At 54.1% G+C, this 27,660-nt stretch overlaps 1 protein-coding gene across 2 annotated transcripts in view; it reads left to right on the top strand.

Moving 5' to 3' along the window:
• Rbfox3 (RNA binding fox-1 homolog 3) overlaps positions 1-27,660 on the top strand; it is a 401,184-nt gene that overhangs the window by 275,943 nt on the left and 97,581 nt on the right. Inside the window, exon 4 of one of the 2 annotated variants that reach the window (XM_055592149.1) lies at positions 6,300-6,339. The exons of the other annotated variant lie outside the window; for it this stretch is intronic. The gene's annotated coding sequence lies outside the window, so the exon portion shown is untranslated. The remainder of the gene's footprint in view (positions 1-6,299; positions 6,340-27,660) is intronic. 2 annotated transcript variants of the gene reach the window in all.

Raw genomic sequence — 27,660 nt, 5'->3', positions numbered from 1 at the left:
CGCTGCCCACAACAAATGAGCAGAGACTGGGTAGCCTAAATAGCAGAAATGTTTTCTTTTCCAGTTCTAGACCCAGACGCTGGCAATACGGGCAGATTCTAGAGCTGAGGCTGGGAAGACTAACTTTATCTGGGGGCTTTAGGGGAAGAGCCTTCCCAGCCTCTGCTGGCCTCTGCCAGCTTCTGCCAGCTTCTGCCGGCCTCTGCCAGCCTCTGCCGGCCTCTGCCAGCCTCTGCCGGCCTCTGCATGGTGTTGACATCCTTCCTCCAGCCACAGACACGTCACTTTGCCTCCACCTTCCTGCTGTGTAAGTGTCTCTGTGTCACCTCCTCTTCTTGTAAAGATACCTGTCATTAGAGCGGAGCTCACCCCGAGTCGATACCATCTCAACCAGTTACACATACAAAGACCACGTTTCCAGTAAGGTCACAGTCAGAGGTTCTGTGTGGACATGAATGTGTCCACCCTCCTGCGCAGCATGGCCGCCTGGTAGCCATCTCATCTCATCTCATCTCGCCTTGGAATGGCCCAGTGCTGGGCCCGAGTGGGAGGCCTAGGTACAACCCGCAGAAGCTTAGAAACTGTTAGCCCCTTCAGCTGCTGCCCAGCTGCCACTGTGGTCGGAGAGTTCCCTTCAATCCACAGGTTGGGCTTGGTTCAGTGGATACAAAAGAGAAATGGGGGTGCAAGGTGCCAGCCGGCCTCGACCCTGCAGCGGAACCTTGTATGCAGCAGGAGCAGTGGACAGTACCCAGCTCCTCCGGCCCACACAGCAGCCACTGGTTAAAGCACTCATGCCTCGCAGGCTCCAAGCTAGCGTCAGAGCCAGCTGCGTGCAGATGCTCAGGGTAAAGACAGCCGGTTGCTGCAAACAGAAAGGAGGCTGTGGCTAAGGTGTGGTGCCGAGGCTACTCACATCCTAGGCCAGCAGCGGGTCGAAGCTGGAGCCGGAAATGAGCAGGCTGAGCACAGGGTCTGTTCCCAGGGAAAGGAGGCCTGCCTTCCACACATGAGCTGGTACTGTGGACTCCATATTAGCCAGGCCTGTGCAGAACGAGCAGCCCAGAGTGAGCCTGCTGGAGTGGAAGCCAAGCTGCAGCTCACATGCCTGTGGGGCTGATCTGTGTCACCTCCCTGGGGCTCTGTGCTTGTCACTGAGAAGCTGGAAATGATTCTAGCACCCACCCTATGATGGTTTCATCAGTAGTGTAGCGCCCAGGAGGGCATGGTCCCTAGCCATGTTGAGAGACATCCAGCCGGTGCTGTTGTGGGTCCTGTTATTACAAGGTCCACAGCGGTGTCCATTCAGGCCTCATTGCACTAGGAAAGCTGGGGACCTGGAGGAACCCGGACGGAGCTGGATGTAGATCTAGGGGGCCGCAGGATGGCGCTCAGGCTTCCTGAGACAGGAGTCTGGGCTACCCAACACAGCGTCCCCACTCTTTCCCTGCTGCCCTGTTGATTCCCCTAAGGGGCTTCCTTCTCAAAGACCTACAAGCAGCAGTGAGCTCAGAGCTGAATGCTGCCCCAGTGGCCTCTGGTGGCCAGAAACTTCAAGAACTTCCAGTAACCCTGGCAGTTGCACAGGGCCACAAGTGAGGGGCCTTTCATCTCCTCCTTCTCTACTCTCTTTCTCCTCTCCTCTTTTCCCTTCCCCTCTCCACTCCTCTCATCTCTCCTCTCCTCATCTCTCCTCTCTTCTCATACCTCCTCTCCTCTCTCCCTCTCTCCTCTCCTCTTTGTCCTCATCCTCCCATTGCTCCCCTCCCCTTCTGCTCTCTTCCTCCCCTTCCACACCTGCTCCCAGCTATCTACAGGTGACTTTCAGCCCCTTAAGTTGATGTGGCCCCCCCATCATGATCACCACCCAAAGTTGTATTTAAGCCACCCCCGGTTAATTTTTTATTGATAAAATTGCGCCCTTCACCTCCAGTTTCCCTCAGGGAGCGAGCAGAAACAGATCGTTTAATAAAATCCAAGCACCACAGAAAAGGGTTTGTAACTGCCTTCTGTACCCTCCAGGCAGCTTGTTCTCCTAAAGCGGCTCAGGATCATTAGAGCGAGGCCTGTTGAGCAGCCCATGACAGTTAAGACAGAGGTTCCTGGGCCCACCCCAGCAGGAGTTACTTGCCAACTGCAGTAACTCACAGGGGACCAGGTAAATCTGCTCCAGCTCAGCAAGGGGCTGGCACGCAAGCTGCCCCTCTAGGGAGCTGTAGAAACTGGAAGCAAAGGGTGAGGGGGGACCCTGTGGGTCAAATGACAACCCCTCAGACTCCCATGTGGAATCCCTAACTGGAAAAGGAAAATGGAGACATAGCACTCCTAGTCTGCCCCTAGGCCCTCACACTCCAACCCTCATGTTCCGAGTGGGCACCTGCCAGGAAAGAAGGAGGCAGCCAGAGCTGCAGAGCCGAATAGCTGCCCGGTGAGCAGGCTTCCTCTGCACTGCAACTTGCAGGGATTTTTTTTCTGCCAGGTCATTTTGTGTGATCACACCAAAAATGGGTTTAGCTACTAGAGATGTGCTCTTTCATCCCGGCAGTTGTACAAGCAGGTTCCAGCCGAATTTCTGATGACTAAAACGTTGATGGGTGAAAGGCTCTGGGGGCCAGAGGCTGTGTCCTGTGGGTGGTGTCAGATAGAGTGCAAGGGCCCCGTGTCCGGGAGAATTTCCAGGCAAGGCCCTGAAGTGTAGGGAGCAGAAGCCGGGACTGGCCGGAGCTGAGGTGGGCATGGAGAACTGGAAGTCTTCACTCACTGGAGACCAGATGCAGGCATGTTGGGGGCATGAAGGACCCACTCACTGGAGCCTGGATGGATGTTGGGGGAGAGAGATGGAAGCATGCGCTCACTGGAGACCAGACAGAAGGGGGGTTGTCGTAGAAGCACCCGCTCACTGGGAATGCACGCTCTCCTGAAAGGAGCTGATGCCACTTTCAACACAGGAGACAGGCCCTGGCTCCAGAGGCAAATACTCATCTGCCTGCTCAGGCACTGTTATTCACTCAGCAAATATCCACTTCCTCCTCCCACCTGTAGCAGCCTCTGCGCCAGGTTATGGAGACAATGGAGCCTCTAAGTCGTGACCTCTACGCATGGGACATTCTCAGGCCAGCAGGGGAGGCAGATAAAAGGCCAGTGGACAGGCAGGGCATTCATTGAAGAGGCAGCCTGTCTGGGAGCCTCCTGCCTGGCCAGGCTCTCCCAGAGGCAGCTGGAAGGCTGCAGCCCTCAGATTTACCTGGAGGTCCAGGCAATAGGCAGTGTAACTGAGTGTGATAACCTAAGGCCTGCTTACTTGGGACTTGGTGGACAGTGTCCCCAGCTACCCTTGGACCTGATTCACTGAGGCAAAAACGACCATAAATGTCAGTCTTGTGGGTGGCTGGGAGTGGCGTTCGCTGGCGGCAAGGCTGAGCACTCTTCCCGCATTGGAACATCGTCGGGAGGCGGCATGGGCTTAAACCCTGCTCTCCTCCTTCCCAAGAACGGGCAGGTGGAACAAGCAGGGGTGAGGTGACAAGAACAGATGGTTAGAAGGTGGGCTAGGCTAAGCGTAGGATGTAGAAAGGGTGGAACCCACGTTCATTACACACAGCAAGACCCCAGCCCAGGGTGACCTGTCCTCATGTGGCTCAGACTAGATCCATATGGGGCCAACTTCCTGCCTGTGTAGCACGGCGTCCAGAGAGGCATAGAAAAAGAATCCAGGTGCCCTATGAAGCCTTTGGCTACCCAGCCTCCCTGTTACCCCTCTACCCCACTGCTTTCCAAACACAGAGGCTTTCTGGAGCCGAAGAAGGGTCCCAGCCTCTGAGACCCTCAATGTGGCTTGGGTCCATATGTGTGTGCCGAATCATTGGCTGTGCAGTACGTGACTTTGACTAAGTAAGAACCATGCAACACGTTCGCCAGCTCTGCAGGGATGTGAGGAGTAACTTGGAACCGGACAGTCAGGATGGGGACGGTGGGGACCTCTGCCATGCTCGTGTGTACCAGTGCTGCCCAGAGACTGGGAATCCCAGGGACTCTCAGGGGTCAGGCACAGGTAGAGGGGAACGCTGGCTGAAGGGGTGCAGGGAGGAGGCCTGATCCCCAGCCCTCCTGTCAGTCCTGTCTTCACACCACCCCCAGCAGGACAGGGGGCCCTTCCCTTTCTCCAGATGTGGCTGCAGGCCCAGTCCCTGGCGTGGTTTGTGCTCCGGGGCTGCTGTGAATGGAACGAAATCATGCTGAGTTGGGAGGATAAGCCTCCTTATGAATGAATTCCGTCAGCACTGAGACTAGCCCCCAAGCTGAAAGAGACAGCAATTGGATGAGCCACTTAAGTCCATCCATCTTGTTTCAAAATGGCTTCACAGTGCCTTCCAGCACACCTGCCCCTCTCAGCCACTTAAGTGTGAAAACACTTCAAGAGCCAAAGCAGCCTTTGCCATCACACCTGGGTGACCTCCTCAGCGATGGCCTTTCCTGTGCCTAGTTCAAGTTCAGCTGCCCCTTGGCCCACAGCCCTCCCTGCTGTGGCTCCTAGGTGGACTGGAGATGAAACACCAGGTGTTACCATGGAGATTCACACAGACTCCAGTAGAGAGCCAGCCAAGCTCAGTTTCGCTCTTGCTTCCCACGGAGAAAGGAGCTTCTTCCCACCTTCTAAAGAGAGGGGTCCTGGTGGGGGAGGGGCTGGCGTAATGTCATTTTGGACCTCTGGTTTTCCATATGAAAAGTTGGAATGGGAAGAAAAGGCCTTCTGTCTGTGGAGGGGGCCGGAAGAGGCATACCCATGCCAAATAAATGCCCACAGCCACCCACTCTTACAGCAATGTAGATAGAGATAATGGTGGTGATTTCTCTAGAGCTCAAGAAAGATGCCTGTGCAACTGTCTTTCAGCCCAGGAGAGCGTCACTTCATCTTGCTTCTGCTAGTTTAAGAAAGAAAAAGAAAGAGAGAGAGAGAAAAAAAGAAAAAGAAACAGAGAGAGAAAGAAAAAGAAAGAAAGAGAGAGAAAGAAAGAAGAGAAAAGAAAGAAAAAAGAAAAATTCACATATGGGGCTGGCTTGGTAGGCACGCACACAGGCTGCCTTTAATGTTTTATTTCATTTTCAGATTTACTTACTTTATGTGTTCGGGCCGTTTGCCTGCATGTATCCTCTCCTGCCCCAAGCACTTCCTTCTTTTGCAGAAGACCAGGGTTCTGTTCCCAGCACCCACACCAAGCAGAGCGCCGGTTCCAGAATACCTGACGCCCTCTCCTGGCTTCCACGGGCACTGCACACATGTGGAGTCCATACAGACAAGCAGCAAAACACCGCTACACACCAAGACACTACAAACCAAACAAAGCTCTCCCTCAGATAGGCTCGGGAGTGCTCTAGAGGCAGGTAGTGGGGGTGGGGTGTAGCATGGTGGTGCTGTCACCTGAGCTTTGAAAAACAGCGGAGAGGACAACTGCCTCTTGTGCACACAACGATAACCAAGTGTTCCAAAACTGTGCGCACAGAAGATCCCGAGCCTTTACAAAAACAAACAAACAAACAAAAAACCGCACTTGGCAGCAGATAGACGCACGCAAGCACGCACGCACGCACGCACGCACGCACTTTGTTTCTAAGCTCCCAAATGGCATCCTGAGATGCTGGAGTTAGGGACTGTGAACCCTCAGCCCATGAATTCCCTCTGTGAACTGTTTGGCTACAGGTCTGTGGATGGCGACGTGAATGACCATGGTCCTCCGTCCTGGGTTCCCAATCAATCACTCCGCTGGTGGCAGCTGCCAGCAGCGGCACCTAACTTCAGATAGCGCGCAATTGTTGCTTCTGGATCACAGGCGGCGCAGCGGCTGCGCTGCCTTTAATATGGATTAGAATTAACGTGCATCCAGTGATCACACCGGGGCTCGGTGGCCCCCTCTTCACTGACTCCTACCAGCGGAAGCCCAAGTTGGGAACTGATATCCAGCTTAACCACCCAGAGTGGGCATCTGTGGGTGTATTCAGGATCACTTAGGATGGAGGGCCAAAGGGGGGGGGGGGGCAGAAACGTCCCAGAGTGGCAGGAGTCCTAAGTTTAGGAAGGGCAGGTGAGCTCTCTGCGTGTTTGTGTGTTAAGTGATTGACTTCCTGCCAAGCTTGAAATGCAGTGGAACCCTTCTCACCTGGGCAGGCTTCCTCCTCGGAGAGAGGGTGCTTCCGCCTCCCCCTCCTCCCCTGCCCCTCCCCCAGCCAGCAGCACCCGGCTTCCAGATGCTGGGGGCCAGGCTGATTGTGATTCTCTCTGCTCTCTCTTTCTCTTTTCTTAGAGAGCCCAGAGCGCCTCCGGGAAAATTGGCTGGATAAAAGGTATAAAGACTCTCTCTTTTCTTCCTGAATGGTTTTTGACAGATATGAGCATGTTGAACATCACAGGAGCTGCTGGTGGTGAGCGCCAGGAATTGCTGGGGTTTCCCACTGGCTGGAGGAAGGAAAAAATTGGAGGAAAGCACGGAAATTTTGACATCTCCTCTCTCGTCCCCCAGGAGATGGGTTTGAATTTTTCGAGATAGGAGGCTCAAGGGCAGAGAAGCCTAAAAGGGCTGGACAATGGTCCAACGAGTCTGCTCTTAGGCAACCCGAACCTGCCCAAGAAACAGTATCTATTTCTTCCTGGCCCCACCTGTCACTCAACTCCCCACCCCGGCACTACTTTTCCCCCTTCCAGTTACTTAGTACGCATCCATCTATTCCCGGGCAGATGAACTGCCCTGGGCTTGCAGGGCCAGTGTGGCCTGACCCCTCTCCCTGGCCTGGTCTCCTGGCGCTGGGAGCTATGGAAACCAGCTCAGTTCCTGGTGCTAACTCTCACTGGGCATCTGGATACCTATCACCTGCCCTTTCTGGCTCGCTCTCCACTGGCAGCTCCTCTCCTTCCTGGGAGTCACCCAAAAAAGGAGTTTACTTGGAGTGGGGGTGTGGTGCTGTCCAGAGGCTGGAGGCTGGTTGAGAATAAAATTAGACAAAATGGCTTCGCAGCCCCGCCCCCGTCCCGCCCCTCCGCGTGCCCCGGGGCGGGGCTTCCGGCTGGTGCGCTTCTGGGTCGGAGGCCGAGTCTGCAGAACAGCTGGAGCTGGGCAATGTCAAAGGAGAACAGACAAAGCTGGGGTGTAGCTCAGTAGACGGAGTGCTTGCCTGGAATGCACGAGGCCATGGGTTCCATCCCCAGAGCCGTGTATCACACATGATGGTCCACACACATCATCCTAGCGCTTGGGGATAAAGCCGAGAGCATCAGAAAGCCAAGACCATCCTCTGCTGCTTGATGCGTGTAAAGCTAAACTGGGCTACAGGAGGCCCTGTCTCACAGTGGGGGGAGGGTTCAGGAGAGATGGCCCAGTAGTTAAGAGCACTTGTTTTAGCCCAAGAGCTGGGTCCAGTTCCCAGCAGCCACGTGGTGAGTCGTAATTGTCTGCAACTCCAGTTCCAGGAGATCCAGCGCCCTCTGCTGGCCTCCATGGGCACTAGGCAAACACTCAGACATAAATTAAAAATAAAGGACTCTTTTTTTCTCTTTTTAAGAGACAAACTTAGCAGTTCACAGTTCCAGTGGCCATCCGATGTCGTGGTGCTAACTTCCTGTGAGGACATTACCGTTGTGTTAACCCATGTCAAAAGGCATGAGAAAAAAAGGAGGCAACGTGACACTTTATTTTGGGCTTGGCGTGTGTGTGTGTGTATCATACATATATATGCATGTGTACATGCAGGCCCACACATCCCTGGACACACATGTAGAGGCCAAAGGTCAACATCGGTGTCTTAAACTGTCTTTCTTGACTTAATTTCTTAAGAGAGCCCCTCACTAACCCTGGTGTGCACTGATTGGCTAGACTGGCTGGCCATCATGCTCTAGAAGTCTGCCCCTCCCCCCCAGCACAGGGAGCAGAGTCACCTACCACCACACCCTGCTTTATGTGGGTGCTGAGGGAATCCAAGCTCAGGTCCCCCCGTTTGTGCAGCTTTGCCCACTGAGCCATCTCTGCTGCCCCACAACTCCCCCTTTCAGAAAGGGGCTAAATCCCCACCCCGGGGAGTGGAGCCTTTACCGTCTGACCACTTCTTGACACTGTTACTATAGTAATTAATTTGCACGTGAGGGGGCATTCAAGCTCAGCAGATGGCGTGTGGCAAGGGCCTCAGGTGTTTCTCGCATGTCGGAATCAAAAGCGGTTCCATCAGAGTCAGGAACACGTGTCTTAGGGTGAACTCTGCCCTGTGGAGGGGAAGCCCATGTGGAAGCCGGCCTTCCAGGGGCCACACAGGCTGTCTGTGAAGTGGGCTGCTGAGGCTCCCCTCATCAGCTTTCCAGCAGCATGAAGTCAGGAAGCGCTCTTCCTGTGGCTCCGGCGTCTCATGGTGGACAGTTCAAGTCAAGTCATGTTCCGGCTCCTTGTTCTTTTTCCACGTCGCGTTGGCACCAGCCCTGGTGGCAACAGGCCTGTAATCACAGCACCTAGGAAGCTGAGGCAGGAGGACAGCACATTCAAGTCCAGACAGAGCTATGTAATGAGACTCTGCCTCAACAAACGAAAAGTGGTGGAAATAGCCATATTAAGCAAATTAAGTCAGTCTCAGGAAGACAAATGTGCTATGTTTTCTTTTACTTGTGAGTCCTGAGTTTTGCACAGATATTAAGTCATACATGTACATATGACATGAAAGTAAAAATAATGCCATATGGCTCAGTGGGTACAGCACTGCCACCTAACCTGACGGCCTGAGTTCCATCCCGAGGACCCACATGGTAGAAGAGAACTGACCCCTGCAGGTTGACCTCTGACCTCAACAGGTGTCGGTAAACACACACACACAAATGTAACAATAAAGATTTTGAGATAGGTTGTCCTGGAATTCTCTGTGTAGGCCAAGCTGGCCTGGAACTCACGAAGTTCTGGCTACTTCTGCCTCTCAAGTGCTGGGATTCAAGGCATGTGCCACAATACCCAGGAGTAGATAGATAAATGAATATAAATTAAGAAAGCAAGTGAAGGGGGCTGGTGGGGTGTGGCAGAATAGGGGGGGATTATGTTCAGAGGATACTGTATATTTGTAAAAACAGCCCGTGTGAGCCTCCCTCACCTAGTGTTTAAACCTGTATTGACTGTTCCAGACCCCTTACATTTCCATGTGGGTTTCAGGAGTAGCGTGACTTTATTTTGCCTGCATGTGTGTCTGTGCACCATGTATGTGCCTGGTCTCCAAGGAGATCAGAAGAGGGCATCAGATCCCCTCAAACTGGGGTTTCAGACGGTTGTAGGTTGTTATGTGGGTGCTGGAAGTCAAACCCGAGACCTCTGGGAGAGCAGACAGTGCTCTTAACTGATGAGCCATCTGTCCAACCCAGACCTGGTAATTTTTTAATTGTACGTTGGATGATGCCAGTTTTACCTCATTGGGAGGTAGGTTTAAAGAATTCGGGGCTATCATCCGGGTCACTGCGACATATTCCTATACAGATCCCTGAGCCTCGTTCTGGGTGCAGTTAAGTTACTAGAAGATGACTTGACCCTTGACCCTTGACCCTGGCAGTTCTTATTCTTAAACTGTCAGCTGCTCAGAGCTGATTCTGGATCTAATCATTCCTGCTACTAGGGCCTCAGGAACTATGACGTGCACTATGTCTCAGCGACTGTTCCTGCTCCACATGAACCCTGGGCACCTCTTTGAATGTTCTCACCTTAGCCATGGGAGTCTGGGTGGAGCCAGTTTCTAGCTCCCCACCAGCACTGTCCTTGTGGGGATCCTGCCCTGCAACTTCAGGCACCTTGCTGCCCAACCCACACTGTACTTTCTAAACCCTGGGCAGGTCCTATACTCTACCGAGGGCCCTGCATCAGGGCCTTAAGAGTTTCTCAGGACAGTGGGGATCCCGAGCCTCCCCTTCTTGGGCCCCAGAGCTGAAGATCAATCTTCGGTTGGTATGGTTACATGCAGGAGGCTTCGTGCATCCTTGACCCCCCACTGTGAAATGGAAGATTTTCTTCCTCTCACACTCGGATCCACCTGTGGAGTATCCACACGGCCTCCTGCAGGGTGTACACATACGTGTGCATGGACCCAGGGATGCCAGACTCGTGCCTGTCCCGGGCTCCATGTCCCCTGGAATGGGAGGAGTGAGGGTGTCTGCCAGAGCACTTGGGGGCTTGGTGCTCCAAGCTCCAGAGTGGAAGCCAGCACCTCTGTGTGAGGGTTCAAGGGGGCGCTGCAGCCCTGGGGCGCAGAAGCCTCCACGGCCCCACAAATGGTGTGTTCTATGATGTCGTCTAGGGAGAATCTTGCCTGTGAAGAATAAGGAGAGGGGAGGAGAGGGGAGGGAATGAGAGAATGATGTGGTCAGCAGCCCCCATCCTGCTCCCCCACAAATATCACTGTGCTGGAGGTGAAGCATCCCACCCTCCAAGCACAGTTCCCACACTGGCCTCGTCTGAACTGGGAGAGGCTGAAGCCTCCCTCTTGACTCTTTCTCTGGACATGGCACTGCCAGCCAACGAGGGGCTTGGACTCAGCCCAGCCTCACCCTGCCCGTGCTTCTTTCCATGCCAAGCAGGTCCCTGAGCAGTGCTGATTGTGGACATCTTGGCTGGGGTTTCTGCGCCCTGCCACATAGAAGGAGCTGGCGGACCAGAAGGATTCAGAGGGCTCAGCCTTCCTGCCCATCCTGGCCCCTAACCCTTGAGAGCTATCTCCACTGCCCACGCTGTTAGCTGTCCACCAGGAACACAGGCTTCTTCTGGCTGGAGTCATAGCAGATGTCATGAGATCTTTTTAGGGGTGTGTGTGTGAGAGAGAAAAAGAGAGAGAGAGAAAGAGAGAGAGAGATTTTCTAGTGAATGATCTCTAAATATGTTGTGGCAAAGGGTTAACCCCAACTCTGGCTATGCCTGATCCCAGCACCCCACCCATATTTTGCCATATCAGCGATACACTTTGGATACTTCTGACTGGAAAATCAGCTCCCAGCTCTGAAGTTCTGTACCACAGAACATGAAGAGGGTCCCCTGTGTCACACACACACACACACACACACACACACACACACACACACACACACACACTTCCTGCAGGTCCCCAGCAGGGAGGTCTGTGGCATCCATGCCAGGAGCAGAGCTTCTCATAACATGAGAAGCAGGATTGGGGGTGGGTTTACAGGAGGGCAAGGCTGTGCAGATGTGTGGAGGGCTGGAAAACCAGCCTGTGTTCTCCCCGGAGCATTAATTACAGTTGGAGTCTGGGCTTGTCAGGGCACGCTCTGCTCTGGCAGAGTAATTGATAACGGACAGAGCTGTGGGTGGGGCATGGAGGAGGAGCAGGCTACCCCGGGTGCCACTCTCCCAGCTGCCTCCCTGCTCCACAGAGGGAAAGGCAAGAAACTGTGAGCCCTTGGCAGCCTGGTACCACTTCCCTGCTCATGCAGCCACCCATAAGATGTCTATCGTCTTGTCTGGGTTCAGAGGAGGTCTGCAGAGCAGGCAGTGCCATCCAGCAAGTGACTGGGTACAGGGTGTCCACTCACAGCCATCAGTGTGGACCAACCTCAGCCTGCCCCACCCTGGGCCCTCCCTCTGTCACCTGGACACCACAGGTGACCCCCTGAGCACCCACTCTCCCCTTCGGGCAGCTGCACCTGCATCCTAGGCTGGTTTGGGAGGAGTGCTCCACCTTGCAGTAGCCAAGGGAAGAGTGGGAGGGATGGAAACGCAGCACCATGAAGGCACAGCCTGGCCACACAGCTAGGCCACAGCCCCAAAACACCACGGGCTTTAACCAAACCTTCCGCACATCAGCCACTGAGGAAAGTTCCAGTTCCCAAACCATCAACACTGCTCCCTGCCCCGACAATGCTCATGTCCATCTTGAATGCAATATGAATTCCGTTTGTCTCCAAGAGTCCCAAAGTCTTAACAGTCCCAAGGGTGCACAAAGGCCAAAGGTCAAGGTCTCTGCAGGAGTCAAGGTGAACCCTGAGCTGTAAGCCCATGAAAAGCCCCACTCTAGAGGGGAGGGGTGGCTAGTGGAAGGGTGGGTGAGACCAAAGCAAGATGAAAAGCCAGCAGGCCAAACTAACCCTGCAGAGCTGCACCTGGTTTCTAGGGCATGTGGTGGAGGGATGTATGGTCAACTATCCTTTCTCCTCCCTTGGAGACCCTGACCCTGGACCCTCAGTCCCTCCTCTGTCCCCCTCTCCCTCCCCTGTCTCCTCAGTCCCTCTCCTGTCTCCTCCCCGTCCTCTTATTCCCTCCCCTGCCCTCTCCACCTCCTTCCATTTCCTCACTCCTTTACCTGTCCTCTGACCCCCTCTTCTGTCCTCCTCAGCTCTGCCCTTAATCTTCCATCCCCCTCCTGTCTTCCTAGGCCCTGTCATTGTCCTTTGGCTTGGCTCCTCTCCTCTCCACTCCCCTTCTGCCCTCCCTTCCCCTTCTCTGTCCTTCCACCCACTGGCTCTGTCCTCTCAGACTTCTCCCCTGACCTCCCAAAGGCCTCCCTCCTATATCTGTCCTGTCTGCTCTCCCCCTGGTGTACTGAGTTCTGCTCCTAGTACACGGAGGCTCCCAAGAGGACAGGAGGTCTAATCTGCTTGGGTGGCACTGTTTCCCAGTCAGCACAGCACCAGCTCCTGGTTTGTGCTCGACAGACAGGAATGTGGATCTGTGAGAAGGACTCAGTGAGCCCCAGGTCCTGCCCCACCTCACCCCACAGCTGTATTTGGGTAGCACTGCCGAAGATCTTTCTCTCTCAGACTCATTGGCTGCAGAGGGCTCCGGGCTCCGTCTGGAGTGGCACGGCAAGCTTACACACTGTAATGTTGGTGGAACAGGAGTTTATGAGCACACCTGCCTTTATTGTGGCAGATTTGGGGCACGGGGGCAGCCGGCAGCGTGGGCGACTGGGCACGCTTGCAAAGCACCATCAGTGTCCAGGGAGCCCCATAACCACCAGTGCTGCCCGGCAGACCTGAGGCCGCAGATGCTGACTTCACAGAGTGAGGTTGGCCCCACAGAGCCCTGGAGTGGCTCACGATGGCCCCCTTTAACAGCCGAGGCTGGGTGTGATCTGAGCGGCTTGAGTGGCAGCAGGCTGGCTCCTGGGGTGCTTTGATCGTGTGCTGCAAGGCTCCGCTCTCAGCCCTATCCTGGCCACAATTCATGTCAGTGATTGTGTAAACATTTCGTAGGCATGAGAGGAGCAGAGATGAAATTTCACAGGACGTGAGAAGAATAGTCCAGAAACACTTCCTGGATGAATACTGTGGAAGATGTAGGCTCACTGTGGAAAATTCAGCCCAATTAGTGGGACCAGATGCCATCCCCCTATCCGGGCATGGCTGACAGTTCTGGGGTAAGCCAGTTGTGCACAAATAAACTCCATGTGGGGTCCCCTGAGCCTGACACAGGTTTTCTCTTCATGACATGCATGGGGCATGCTCAGCCTCATCAGTTGGGTGGTAGGCTCGCTTAGAGTGTATCTGAGGGCTTGGAGAATGACTCACAGCCCAGAATACAAAAGAGGTGGAGGCTCCCATGCACACCCAGGGAAATGACTAGGCGTAGAAAAGCTTCCCCGAGCAGGACAGGACTTAGCGGCCAGAGGCTTGTCCCAGGACACTGGGGGCAGGCTGGCAATAGAAAGGGCAGGGGGCTCCAGCCTCAGGTACATTTGGTAGGGGTCCAGGGAGGTGAAGGGGTTAGACAGAAGGAAGGACGTTTCTCTCTTCCCCGGGCCTCAGCTGTGGGGTGGGAGCTGCACAGGAATTCTATCGTCCTGGGAGAGGAGGGGAGGGACAGGGTGCTCCAGGCTTGTGAGAGCGGGTCACACCTCGGTGGCGGCCATATGGTACTTGCTGGGAGAGGAAGGATCTGCCCGCCACTTTAAATCAGGGCTCAGACAGTGCTGGCAGGGCACAGGACTGCGCACCCCACCCCACGCTCTGCTAAGGTGCACCCACCTGCCCACGCTCCTCTCTGGCTACTGAATTATTGAGAGTGCTGTGTGCTTTATTGCCGTGCTAGTGGGCCACTGCAGCATAGCAGCCGATCGTGGAGCGTGTCTGGGGGGGGGGTCGTGACAGGCCTGAGCTTTCCTCTTAGAACCCCACCAGCGAGGGGAGCGTCCTCCCGCCCCCCTCCCTAACATGATTTATTCATAGCCGACAGCCTTCTGATCAAGGCTCTGCACCCTCCCCCACTCTTACGCCACCATTCTGGAAGACTGTGGGTTGAATTTGTGCCAAATGGCATTGCCTGGCCCACATGTTAGGGCTCTGGTGGGGCGTCCCTCGGCCACCAGCCATGGAAGGTAGGGGGTAGCCTGCTCCTAGGGATTAACGCCAAGGTTTGGGGTGGAGCGAGTATAGAGATGTGCGTGGGACTGCTTGGGGGGGGGGTCTGCGGCTGAGTGTAGGAGGAAGGATCAGCGCCTCTGTGCATCTGTGTGTGTGCGGGGGTTGTGTAAGTGCATGAAGCCATGCGCAGGGGCAGAAAGCCACAGGCAGGGACTGTGTGTGTGCGGGTGTGCCCGGAGCCACCTGCAGGGAGTGTGTGCGTGCACACGTACATGAAGCCGTGTGAGGGTGCTGTGTGTGTGCCAGGGTGCAGAAAGCCACAGGCAGGGACTCCGTGTGTGCGGGTGTACCCGGAGCCACCTGCGTGTGAGCAAATGTACATGAAGACATGTACAGGCGCTGTGCGCAGGAAGCTGTGTACGGGTGCTGTGTGTGCATGCAGCCACAAGCAACAGACTGTGTGTGTGCAGGTGCGCATGGAATCATATGCAGGGGCTGTGTCTGTGCAGGTGTGCAAAAAGCATGCCCCTGGGTCTCCCAGGTATGCCTACAGGGTGCAGTGCTTTAGAAAATAGACTTGCTTCTGACCCTGACAGATGCCCCTCCACAAGGCAGTTTTCAGGGGGGCGGGGGTAAGCTTATCCCAGAGATCCCAGAGTGTGGAGTAGCTTCTGCACCAGAGAAGGCTGTCCAGGACACAAGCCACCGCCCCTTCCTCCACACTGCCTAACCTCAAATGAAGTCTTTTCCTGCCATTTCATATTCCAGAATCCTCAAGATCCCCTAATGTGGGAGTCCCGTCCCCAACTCCCTTCCCCAGGTCTGCCAGGTGTTAAGCTTGGAGCTGAGCCATGCTGTAGCTCAGCTTTGAGCAGAGGGCCAGGTGGCAGGAGTGACCAGCATGGGCAAAACCAGGCAGGACCTTCAGTGACTTGAGAGTGAGCCTGGAGCAGGCTCAGAACTGCACAGCCTGGGGACGGAGAATGAGGCTGAGCTGCCGAGAAGGTTCAGAGGGCCAGAAGGACTGACAAGAACTGGACTTCCTCAAGCAGCTGCAGCGGGGAGCGGAGCTGTGCACCAGAGGCACTGAGCCCCCACCACTAAGCTGCCTCACCACCCTTCCCTGGGAGGGTCTTCTCTCTGCCTCTCCAGGAGCCAGGGTTCTGAAATGATGGTGTATTTTTGGGTGTGTACCAAGTGTGAATGGCCGTGTTGCTTTCTCTGCCCTGGGCAGGTTTAGGGTTGACATAAAGGAGAGCAGAGTGTGTACTCTGCCAGCCTTTCCAGCGGAGCCACCCAGAGTCTGTTCCAGTCTCCCCCAAGCCCAGGGCGGGCAGGGGTGCCAGGACCAGAGGGTCCCCTGGCAGGGGGCACTAGCTGTTGCAGAGCCCCACACCTCTAACTGAGCCAGTCTCTGGAGGTGCCTCACAGGTGTAGGTTTCATTGCCCTGCAGCTCTCCAGGTGCCCCTCTTGCCTGGCTTTAAGGAAAACCTATGACAACCCCCCCATTCTAAGCTTCGGATGAAGCCAAACACATTACCCGCAGCCAGCCATGCCCATGCCCCTTCACTGCTCCTACCACTGAGTGGCAGAAACAGGTAGGGAAACAAGATCTAAAAGAATCATGGGAACGTTCTGAATCCTACACCAGCACCTCAGCTCTCTGAACCCAGAAAGCTGGGAGGTCAGCCCGAGAAGGAAAGAGGACTCCCTCAGCCTCCACACTTTCTCCCTCTCTTGGTTGGCCCTGTGCCTGTTGGCCACGGAGAGGACTGTGGGGTGGCAGATGACGGGAGAGGCTGTGGCAAGCTGGAGGAGAACCCTAGCAATGGCTCCCAGGAGTCCGAGGCTGTGGTGAGCCCCACAGACAGTAGCATGAGGACCGGCTTCCACCTAGCCTGGCTCTCTTTTGGGGCAGAATTAGCAGCCGGGAGTGCTGGGTCCTTGGACTTATCCTACCCTTACAGAGTTTAATGATCCTGCCGAGAATGCCTTTTGTGGAGCCCCTATCCCCTTCAAGGCCACTCCCAGACACCCAGTGGACCTGCAGACAGGATGGCCCCTTTCCCTCTGCCTGCCCTGGGCGTGTCTGGCAGTAGGGGGATCCCTCCTGTGGCTCTTGGGCTGTTTTTGGAGGCAGGGACCGGGCGTGTCTCCTTCAGGTTGGAATCCACTCATAGGGTGCTGCTCTAGGCTGTCTGGGAAACCCTGGGAAGGGCCCTGAGTTGTCTAATCACTCAGCCTCACAGACTGGCGTGGCTTAGCTGGATGCTACTCATAGGACACCCACCCCCAGCCAGGGTTCTCTGTCCTTGCATACCCTCAGCCAGGTGGGGGAACATGCTAAGTCTTCCCTCGCTGAAATGTCCAGGCTATTTTAGGAGGGGGTGGATCCTGCTCGGAAAATCTCCCTTCTTAGCTTCTTGCCACACGTGGCTCCGCCCTCAGGCTGGCACTGGGAGCCTTGCAAACTAGAAGACCCAGTCCCTCCCTCCGTCCCTGAGCAACCTCACCCAGTATAGGAGAGGTCGCCCAATGCTGCAGACCCCACCAGGATCCCAACTACCCGTTATCCAGCTGACCTCCACATACCTCTCCCACTTAGCTCCCCAGCTGTTGCCCATGTCCCCAAAGCCCAGCCTTTCTTTTTACCTCACATTTCACAGAGCACAAGCTCTTGGGAAATCACCCAAGCTCTCCAGATCCCCAGATCCCCATCTCTGGCTCGTGCCTGACTACAGGCTGGGGCTCCCTCCTCCTCTCTATTGCTGTCTCTCTTGTCCCCTGCCCTCCCCTCCCTGCTCCAGCTCTGTCTGTCTGACTGACTCCAGACTAACTGTGACTGAGGACCAGATTTCTCCCTATTCAACTCTGGGATCTTGTCCCACCCAATAGATCCAAAGGCCCCAAGCTGATCGAGGGTTAAGGTTACCTGTTCTAGCTACTCCCCTTCTCCAACTCCACCCTAACTGTTCCCATCTTCCTTCAGGGGGAGCTCTCGGACAGGGAGACACAAGCCCTTTGGCATAGCTGTCTCTATACTCAGGAAGTTCTCCTGACTTCCACCGTCTCTTGTCCATTCCTTCCTCCAACAGCCTCAAATGACCCTGACTAGGTCTCATCTGGCTCTTGTTCCTGGTGCCATATTGTGTCTGTTTGGAAATGGTTCTAGAAGCCTTGAACACTGAAAAAAAAATGGATGTGGGTAGATAGATGGATGAATTGATAGGTCGGTGGGTAGGTGGATGGATGCATGGGTGGGTGGATGGATGGATAGATGGATGGATGGATGGATGGATGGATGGATGGATGGATGGATGGATGGGTGGGTGGGTGGATGGATGGATGGATGGATGGATGGATGGATGGATGGATGGGTGGGTGGATGGGTGGATGGGTGGGTGGATGGGTGGGTTTATGGGTAGGTGGGTGGGTGGGTGGATGGATGGGTTGATAAGTAGGTGGGTGGGTGAATAGATTGATGGGTGGGTGAATTGATGGGTAGGTGGGTGGATGGATGGATGAATGGATGGATGGATGAGTATGGATGGATGGAAGGATGAATGGATGGATGGGTTGATGGGTAGGTGGGTGGATAGATGGACAGGTTGATGGGTGGATGGATGGATGGATGGGTGGGTAGATGGTTGGATGAATGGAAGGAATGAATGAATCAAGATCAGGCCCAGCAGAGTATCAGTACAGTGCTATTCCATATACCACCTACTTCTGACCAGCTCTGCCATCCTTAGCTTCCTTGTGGCTAAGGTCACCTGTCAGTTGTGTCTTCTTACCCAATGGAGGCAAGTTTTCATGAGTATCAGGGGAAGTATTAATGTCGCCATTTTAAAGCTGACAATGTGTTCAATCCCTGTCCTATTTGTCATGGGCACAAAGATGAGAGGAGGCTCAGCACAGCTAGGCGTGGGTGCAGGGAGGGTACCTGACGTCTGGTACAGGAACGTGCAGAAGTCTCTGGGTGCTTTGTGAGGAAGGCCTTCTGCATGGAGAGTCCTCTGCATGCCTTGAAAGCATCTCCATCTTTGGAGACCTGGAGTCTCCCAAGGAGAGGAGACAGAAGATCAGAGTGGAGGTGCTTGTTGCCTGGGTGTAGATAGTGAACCATTGGCATCTACCTCAGGCTTGAAAAGGATTCTTTCTCAGCCACTCAGCAGTTGTATGACATGGAGTGAGTCAACAGGCCTTTCTGAGTCTTGGGTCACTCGTCTGTAAAATGACATTAGTGCCAACATGAAGCCTGGGTGAGGATGCACGATGCTCTGAGTGTGTCATGCTTGGTACTGTGGGAGAGAGAGCTTCCACCAACAGGTCTGGACTGGCAGGAGGTAGCCATTCTGCTTTCCTGGCTCACCTGAATTCTACTATGTGATCTATGCCCTCATCCACCAGAGACCCCACCATTCTCCTTTTGGGGACCTCAGTGGACTCAGCCTAGGGATGTCCTTCCTGTGCTTCCCCCCTGTCCCCTTGGGAACACTTCTGCCTCTTCATCCCACCTGCTCACCAATCATCCTCCATCCCAGGTTCTCCAGGTGTCCACAGCCTGCTGACCCCACCCCTACCTGCTCTCCAGCCTCTGCATTCTCTCTTTATCCCTTGGAGTGGAATCCTGTCCTCAAATGGACCACATGCCTAAGACACCCAGGCAGACACGTTGTCGCCTGGCTAAGTTGAAGCCCGTAGTGACCAGGAGACTCCTGGTGACCAGGGGACCCATACTACTGGTTCCATCCCCTCAAGCAGCTGTGAGGTTACACCTGCTCAAAAGTGTAGCCCCAGCCTCCTCCATCACTCTAGGATGAGGTCTGGTGTCTCAATTCTGAATCTCCAGTGTGTGCTGGCTCCCTAGAGATAGCAGCAGAGCACTGTGCCAGTCAGCTTTGCTGCTTAACATCTGTCTAGGTCTGCTTTGTTTCGCTATGCTGGGCAATAGGGATGCTGAGGCTGTAAAGGGCCAGAGCTTCCAGCCCCCGCCCCCACCTACATACTGGCTTAGGGCAGCAGCCTGTGCCCAGTCTCCCCTCCAACCTTGCTTCCAGTATGTCTGCTCCCCACCCCCTGATCATCTTCTGAGTTCTGTCTTCACATGTGCCTCTGGTGTGTGGGTGTGTGGCACCCTAGACTGGGAATGCCTGTGGAGGCAGGAGGTTTGGTCTTCCCAGAAGCATCCTAGAAAGGGGAACAACCTGTAGAAGGTAGGGAGGAAGGAAGAGGTAGGGGATTAATGGAGGCCTGCTCTTGATGGGTGGTTGAGCCTGCTGTGTGGCTGGAACAGCTCCTAGACCCACCTACTGCCAGGCATAGTCAAGAATGGATCCAGGGTAGCTCTTCTGTTGATGGAGCTGCAGCCCTGGAGCAGACAAAAGCTTTCCCTCCAAGTCTCCACATTGCTCAGACTTGGGTGATGTTGGAAACTGGGATTTCAGCCATCCAAGGAGGCCTGCAGAGCTAGGACCCAGGGCTGAAGGGACTCAGCATGGGGGAAAAGGACACTGGTGTGAGAGGGCAAAATCCCTCTCCTGTCTGTGGACAAGGAAGGGAATGGGGAGCCTCCAGCCTCTTCTGGTGGTGGACAGAGTGGTGGCTTCAGAAGTTTCCAGCAATGAGTAGAGATGCCAGAGGAAAGAGCCTCCAAATTAGCAGTAATTGCAGGAGAGATAAAGAGCAAACAGGGTAGCTGAATGAGGTTCTCTATAAATATTATGTTTTAAAAGTTTGCCCTGGAGTAATGGAAGCTGTTTAAATGTGAATATCCTGTCTGCATTTTAAAAGCCTGATAATGAAGATTTAGCAGCTGTTTCCTGGGGCCATCCTGCTGGGGTGCCCTGTTCTCCCTCTAACTCTGGATCTCCTGGGCTTCTCTGACATCCACCCAGAGATCAGGCAATCTCTCCTCATGGTCTGGATTGCCCCTCTCTCCCCTCTTCCTTGGTAGCTACTGCAGCCCCAGCCTGCTTCCTCCAGATGCCTGCCTTTTTCCGCTATCGCATGTGGCCCTGCCTCCCCTGACCAGAGCTAGCAGCAGCAGCTTCTGATTTCATCCCTCACAGTTGGCATCCCTTATAGGAGAGCCACTCTCGTTCCCAGCCACCCTGGTCTCCAGCCTTCTCACAAACCAAGGCAAGGGCCTGTCTCTCCAACAAGGGGACCAGCCTCTTACATGACCTTCAGAACTAAGGCTGATTTTGGCTTAAAATCCTAAGCAAAAGTGTTCACACACACTGGCAGCAAATCATCACTGTTTCTGTTTCCCCCCTGATCAGCCTTGGAGGGGTGGACTCGCTCTGTTAGGTAGAAGCATATGGGAAGGATTCGGGAAGCCAAGACTGGCACTCACAGTATTAAGCAGGGGGCAGGGGGCAGGGGACACATGAGCAGGACTCAGGGCCCTTTCAGGGCCCTGGGAGGTACTGAGCCCAGCTAGCCACAGGGCTGGGTCCTCTTGATAGTCAGCTCCTGGCAGGAGTAGCAAGGGAACAGTTTTTTGTTTTGTTTTGTTTTGTTTTGTTTTGGTGGGGGGAGGCAGGTTGGCGCCTCTGGAGCCTAAAAGTACAATGACAATGACGGGACATGCTAGTTCCCATGAGACATCCAGGATGGGTACAAGAACCCAACGTTTGAACAACCCAAACTTGGCAACAAGAAACACTATTACAGATCTGCTCCTGTCCAGCCTGTGGCTGAGGTGACACCATTTCTAAGCCCCAGGTCAATGGCGGGGACACTAGGGGACCAGAGGAGAGGCTGCCTAGGCTGGTTGCTTTGAAATTTGCACAGACCCCACCCCACCCTGCAATCACCTACTTTCCTCATTCTGCCCCAAAGAGAAACAAGCCAGGATCTGCAAACACTGGTGATTCCAAAGGTACAGGTAAATCCACTGTGGCAAGATGGCTGATACCCTCAGGGAAGGGCTGTGACTTGGGAATTTTCTTATAAAAGGACCAAATGGCATTGAAAAACAGTCTTTGGAACTAAGGACAAGCGGAAGGAATTGAGCAAGTTGGAAAAGGGAATGAAACCAGAATGGCACCAGAAAATCACAGAGCAGGGGCCCAGGAGGTGAGACTTGACTCCCCCAAGCAAGTGGGCCTGGGTCCCTGGGGAAGGGGATCTAGCTAGAACAGAGCAAGACTCCAGGTGCAGGAGAGGAGGGGGATAGCAGGGGGTTGCAGATGGAGGAACCAGGGGTGTCTGTGAAGATGACCCTGGAAAGGGGTCCTGTCCCTTCCCTCTTGGTATCTCTGCTGTCTTGCCCCTGGCACGGTGAGAGTGAGAGCCTGCGCCCGTTGCTTTGGTGTTGCTCAGTCCCTCAGAGGCAGCAGACTGGCAGAGGAAAGAATGGCGGGGGGGGGGTGTCTTCTCAGGCTCTGGGTGACTCTAGCTTGTAGGATGCTGGAGCATCCAGACCCTCCTGGGACTAAAGGGAGACTCCCTAAGACCAGGGGCCCCTCCTTTCCCTCTACAGGACTTCTGGGACAAGGTGAATGGTCAACAGAGGTGCCAAAAGCAATACTCGACATGCCAGAGCCTGGGTGTGTAAGGTCAGGCCTCTTACAGCCACATCCCTTGGACCTGCCCCTGGGAAGGAGGTGCTGTTGAGTAAGAGGTAGACAGGAGCACTGAGAACTGTAGGAAGGCCAGGTCCACCCCCTGCCTGAACACCGGCCAGCGCAGCTACTCTGCTCAAGTGGGGGTCAGCTTGCTACAATCTGGAAAGGTCCTCTAGGGGGAAGCTGGGGTTCCGGAACGTCTTGTTTACCCTCCTGCCGCTGCTGCTTGTCAGCAGTTCTGGCTTGGCACATTCTGCTCGGGTTCTGGGGTGTGAGTAGGCGAGATGTGGCAAAGGCTGGCGTCGGCAGGGTCAGAAGGGCAGGCTGTGGCGATTGCTGGAAGGAGCATCAGGATTCAAGCTTTGCCCCTCCCACAATAGAGGTGACAGGTCTCAGGTGCCCCCCCCCCCGCTTCTCCCCTGCCCACCTCCGGGCTCTCCACCCACCAGATCTGTTTTACCACCTTCTCTCCACAACCCTGGGTATGCTGGCCAGGACTGAGCCATGGAATTCTGGGAAGGGAGGACCAGCTTCTGACACTGGCACCCTGACAGTGTTGGGAAGCTGTGGCTGAGCCCCAGTCTGAGCCTACCACCATCGAAAACACAGGATACACAAGCCATGAGCTGCTGGGCCCTTCTGTGCATCTGTAGAGCCTCACATTTTTTTAAGGATACCCTGGCAGAAGGTAGCTAGAGCCATCACAACCCTTTGACTTCATAATCCCACTCCTGGGACAGCTAGTTCAGGAACTAATTCAAAAGGAGAGGAACGCTTAAAGTACCGAGATATTTAAAGCGGAAGAAGAAACCACACTGGCAATCCGCCACCCACCCTGCGGCCACGTAATGGTTAAGCTACTTACGCAGTGGCCTGGACCTGAGGGCAGGAGACCACGCTGCTGAAGGTACCTGAAATATCATTAAGAGAAAAGTAGGACAGCTGATTACAGCTAGGAGAACACTATAATTACAGATAGAGAAAAACAGAGGAAGCCACGGAAAAGCAGAGACCATAGCGCGAGCAGGAAGAGATCAAGGGTCTCTTCCTATTTGGAAAAGTTGGAGAACTATTTTTTTCCTTCAGCAGAAGAACAGTCTGGCTGGCAGTGGTGGTGCATACGTGTCACCTCAGAAGCTGAGGCAAGGGGGTGATCAAGAAGTCAAGGCCAGCCTGAGCTGTATGGTGAGACCCTGTGCCAAAACACTAAATGAGGGCTAGGGTATATCTCTGTGGTACAGCTCTTAAATAAAGGAGGAGGGAAAAGGAACCAGAAAGAGGGTAACAAGTCCTCAGGCAGGAGAAAGAGGTGGGGTACGGATAGCAGTCCATCTCAGAAAGCCCATACTTTTCCCTGTTGCTCTCCAAGAGCCCAGACTCCTTCTCTTTCCCTGAGCTCTGGGGCCCTTCGACAGGCAGACACACCTTTGTCTGACCTGGTGCCTGCACTAACCCCCATAGATATGGGTCCTCTTGTGTAGCAGATAGGAGCTTTGTGCCCTCTACCTGATGCTGTCTCCCCTTGTTTTAATCGAGCATTTACTGTATGCAATGCTTTGTGTTGGGCACTGGGAATAGGAAAGAGCCCTAGCCTCGCACAGAAGGGAGGATAAGTGGGAGTGAGGAAGTGAAGGAGAAGGAGGAGAAATGGTAGGAGGAGGGGGAGGAGAGCAGTATGTCCTTGGGCAGAGAAGTCAGAGGAACCACCCTGTAGTGAGGTGACATTGCAATCTGGAGTAGTTTGGACATTCCAGTAGGGGTTCAGTTTGGTTCAGCAGGCGTCTCCTTGAAGATACCACCCTAATGAAAGTCTAGCGCCATCCCCCAAAGGATACAGACTGATAGGGAGAACTACAAGGCAGTGTGCGCACAATCGTGGGGGACTGGACAGTGTTGGACCACAGAGGGACCCGCCGATGCCTTACACCTCTGAGGGGCTGATCCACAGTAAAGGCTGGAGAATGATGCTTCCAAAAAGGATCTGGGTCAGGGGTCACAAGAGCCCCTGACCTTGAGGGCACTGCTTGGCATCCTCCTGGTTCAGGTGTTATCACCTCCCCAGAGTGTCCACTCGGCTAGGAAGGAGCATGCTCCAGCCAGGCAGGTGCCTGCACCCAGGGCTACTGAGCTCTGCCTGATTAGTACCCACATTTCCACAAGGAAGCCAACAGCATAATGAGTATTCAAATATATCACCTGAAGGAACCAGCTGGAAGTTGGAAATTGTCCCAAGAGAGGAGAAAACCAGCCAGGCAGCGAGCATAGCCCCCTTTCCCACTCTGTTTCCATGTTGTCGGGCCTTGGAGCCCTTGGCAGGGTGTTTTGACATGACATGTTTGCCAAAGGTGGTCTGGACAGGAAATGCTGAGAGTCTCCATTCTGGGCTGGAGCCTTTGAGGCTCATGGAGCACAGCAGGCAGCTAGAGAGCGGATGCCAGGTGGTGTCACCTGGCCAGGGTTATCCTGACTGAGGGCTGGGGCATGTTTTTCAGCTATAAACAAAGGTGGAGAGGTGGGAAGGAACAGGGAGTGAGGTGAGGATAAGAAGAGAGATGCTACGCCAAGACCTATAGGTAGAGATGGGTCCCCTTCCTCCCAGCCCAGGAAGGCTAAGGGTCTCACAGCCTCGGGCAGTCAGGATGCTCATCTGTGGTGTGACTAAATGAAAGATCGTCCCTTCGTATAACTAAGTACATGCTATGCATCATGGGTACTGGATGCGGTAGGAAAAGCTGGGGATGGGTAAGGAGAAAGAACAGGATGAATGAGACCAAACGTGGTCTTGGGAAGACATGTGGGGTAGCGTTCCTTGGAGCCTCTCAGTAGTCAGGGGAAATTTTCCACAAAGGCAGGGGCTCCATACAGGGTGACTCTGACCTGAGAAGATGTAGGGGCAGCCTGGCTCAGAACCTGTGACTGGGAGGGAGCTGGGGATGTGGGATTCTGAAAAGAAAGCCTCTTTCTTTCAATGTCCTGACTTGGGTCCTGTCCAGTGCGGTGACATTACAATCCATTATCCCGAGGACTCAGCTCTACCTTGGCCACGGGGAATGGCCTGCAAAGCCCTCAAGTTGTACTTGGGAAGGACATTGTTCTGTGCAGGGCCCAGATCTGAGTGGAGATGGAACAGCACTAGACTGGGGGACAGGATCTGTACCCAGGCTATCTACCTGCCTGCCTCCTAAATCCCGGGCCATTGAGCAGATGCTGAACAGAGGGACACCTGAGGCCCAAGACCCCACAGAGGCAGGCACACTGCCACGTGGGCAGGATTATGTGTTCTTGTTAATTGCAGATCCTTGAGTCCAACAAAATAGTTGGAGTTTGGGTGATGATCCTCAGCCCTTCCTGTTTTCTAAATCCAGAAGTACCTGCTAATTATGCTATTAAGCAGAAGTACCTTTAACCCAAGAAACATTCAAGATGGTTTAATAAATATGATTAGAGAGGCAAGCAAGGAGAGAAAGCTCATGGGGCTCCTATTTTTCCCCCTTGGCATAGGAAATCCAGTTTCAATCCTGGCTGCCCTGGTCTGGTATTTTCCCCCAAAGATGATGGCTGGAAAGGAGGAGGTTATTTGGGGAGCTGGTGGGAAGAGTGAAAAGAGGAAAACAAAGTCAAGTGTGGCTGGGTTGGTGAGTGGGAGAGGGGCCATCGGGAGCCGTGGGAAGCGCTGTGGGAACACAGTGAAGAAGGGGAGAGAATGTGTTTATTCAGCCCACTGAGTGAGGACATACACTGGGCCTATAACACGCCTGCGTCTGCGCCTGTACCAAAGTGGCCACAGCCTCACAGGGCTGAGAGAGGACAGGCTCTGCCAGTTTCTCCATGCAGGAGGAGGAGGAGAGGAGGGGGGAGAACAGGGAATGGGAGAAGAGAAGGAGTGGGAGGCCAGCGCATCACAGAGCCTGTAAGGGGGCAGCCTACCTCAGTCCCCACCAGAATCCATTATGTCTTGTGGAGACACGCCTTAGACACTGCCCACCTCATCACCTCCCACACTGGTGGGAAATTTCCACTGCATCTGGGACCTGCCATAAGAGCCTTTTCTTACCCTAGGACCGACTCAGAACTGGTGACCTTTGTGGACTTCAGGGCAAAGCGGTGTCCTCCATTTTATGTGTGTTACCCCCAACGTCTGAAGAGGTCACTGTGTTTTGTGTACCATATCTGGTAAAGGTTTTGGCATGTGGCAGCTTGCCTTTATCATGTCAAGGAGATGCTCTGGAACAATGGTTCTCTCAACCTTGGGTGGCAACTCCTTTGGGGTCATATATCAGATTTTTACATTATGATTCATAACGGTAGCAAAATCACAGCTAGGAGGTAGCAATGAAACAAGTCCGTGGTTGGAGGTCAGTATGACATGAAGAACTGTATCAAAGGGTCACAGCACTGGGAAGGTTGAGCAATACCGCTTTAGAAAGTATCAGGCTCTTCACACTGTAGATATGGCAAGCCGTGCATCTTTGAGGGCTTCCATCCCCTCACGCGTATATTTTACTGGGCGTGCAAGGCACTGCTTCCTTCCTCCCATCCAATCCAGGGAGCAGGATTTCCTCACAGTGAGAGAAAACCATGCTATTCTCTGGATATCCCAACAGACGAAAAGTCCCCACGGACTCCGCTATGACAGAATGGGAGGAACTGATAACATTCCCAGTCAACCTGCATGGCTGTCCTTCCTGCGTAAGGGCAAGCTGCTTTGACCAGTCTTCACGGACAAGGATCACAAGGAAAACACTCGCCACACCAGCGCCTTGCACAGAGCAATGGGGCTGTGTCATGTCATTATTATCTTGTGATAAAAACACTGTGGACTGTGCGGGGCAAATTTCATAGTAGGCCACAGTCCTTTGCAGACTGTCCTGGGGCCCCTAGAAGTAAGTTCAACAGGGATGAGATGGAACCCTCCACCCCCTTTGTATTGAATCTGTAATGGACAGTGTGATTTTGCCATTTCTCTGAGTATGTCAGTTTTGGCTGATATTCTGCTTAATCAGGGGCTTGTGAGGGGACTTCATGAGCCTGCCCTACAGGAGCTGGGGTAGGTTTCATGGCCTTGTCCTATACCCAAGGCAGGGACCTGTGTGTGGGTGGTGTCAGATGTTAAATATAATCATCCAGCTTGTATGTGGAGATACCATATGAAGGAGAAACCTTCATACAGGTCCGTGAGCCTCCTGGGGCTGCTCCAAGGTGGACTCAGATCAGAGGCCTGAGCCCTATGTGGCTGGCCATACCGATGGCTGGGGTGACCTGTCAGTTTTACCAGAGTGTCTTTTCAGTTTGGGTTGCATATCCAATGTCTACAAAAAGTCAGGTATCGCCCTTTTCCCTGAACACAGTTCTCTGGAGGTCCTATGGAGAGAGATCGGCGCTATCATTAAAACTGCGTAGGCACTGCAGAGGTCTGCCTCGTTCCCTTCAGTGTGCCTCAGTGAGCAGGGATGGAGCCCGAAGCTCTGCGCTGGAGCGGCAGGGTCTGACACTCCACTCGCTAGCTTGTGGTGCTTCCTTGGTCAGGCAGATCAGGCAGCCCCTGCCATCCGCCTACTTGTCCCATCCCAGCAACACCATGGTCTGTTAGCCACAGACCTAACCCTAGAGTTCCTGGCGCCTCCAGAGCTATTTGCTCCCACACACTCTTTAGAGTTGCATATAGCCACCTGGTGTCTGGCCCTGGGATCTGCTCTTCCTAAGCGTCAGCAGAGAGATCCAGCTGGTGGGAAGGCCTCGGCTGCAGGAAGCATCCTCTGCTCAGCTACCCTAAC

This window comes from Psammomys obesus, unplaced genomic scaffold (assembly GCF_907164565.1).
Source record: "Psammomys obesus unplaced genomic scaffold, mPsaObe1.curated_primary_1811, whole genome shotgun sequence".
Lineage (NCBI taxonomy): Eukaryota > Metazoa > Chordata > Mammalia > Rodentia > Muridae > Psammomys > Psammomys obesus.
Note: the sequence above shows the minus strand (reverse complement) of the source record. Positions and strands in the feature narration are given on the sequence as shown.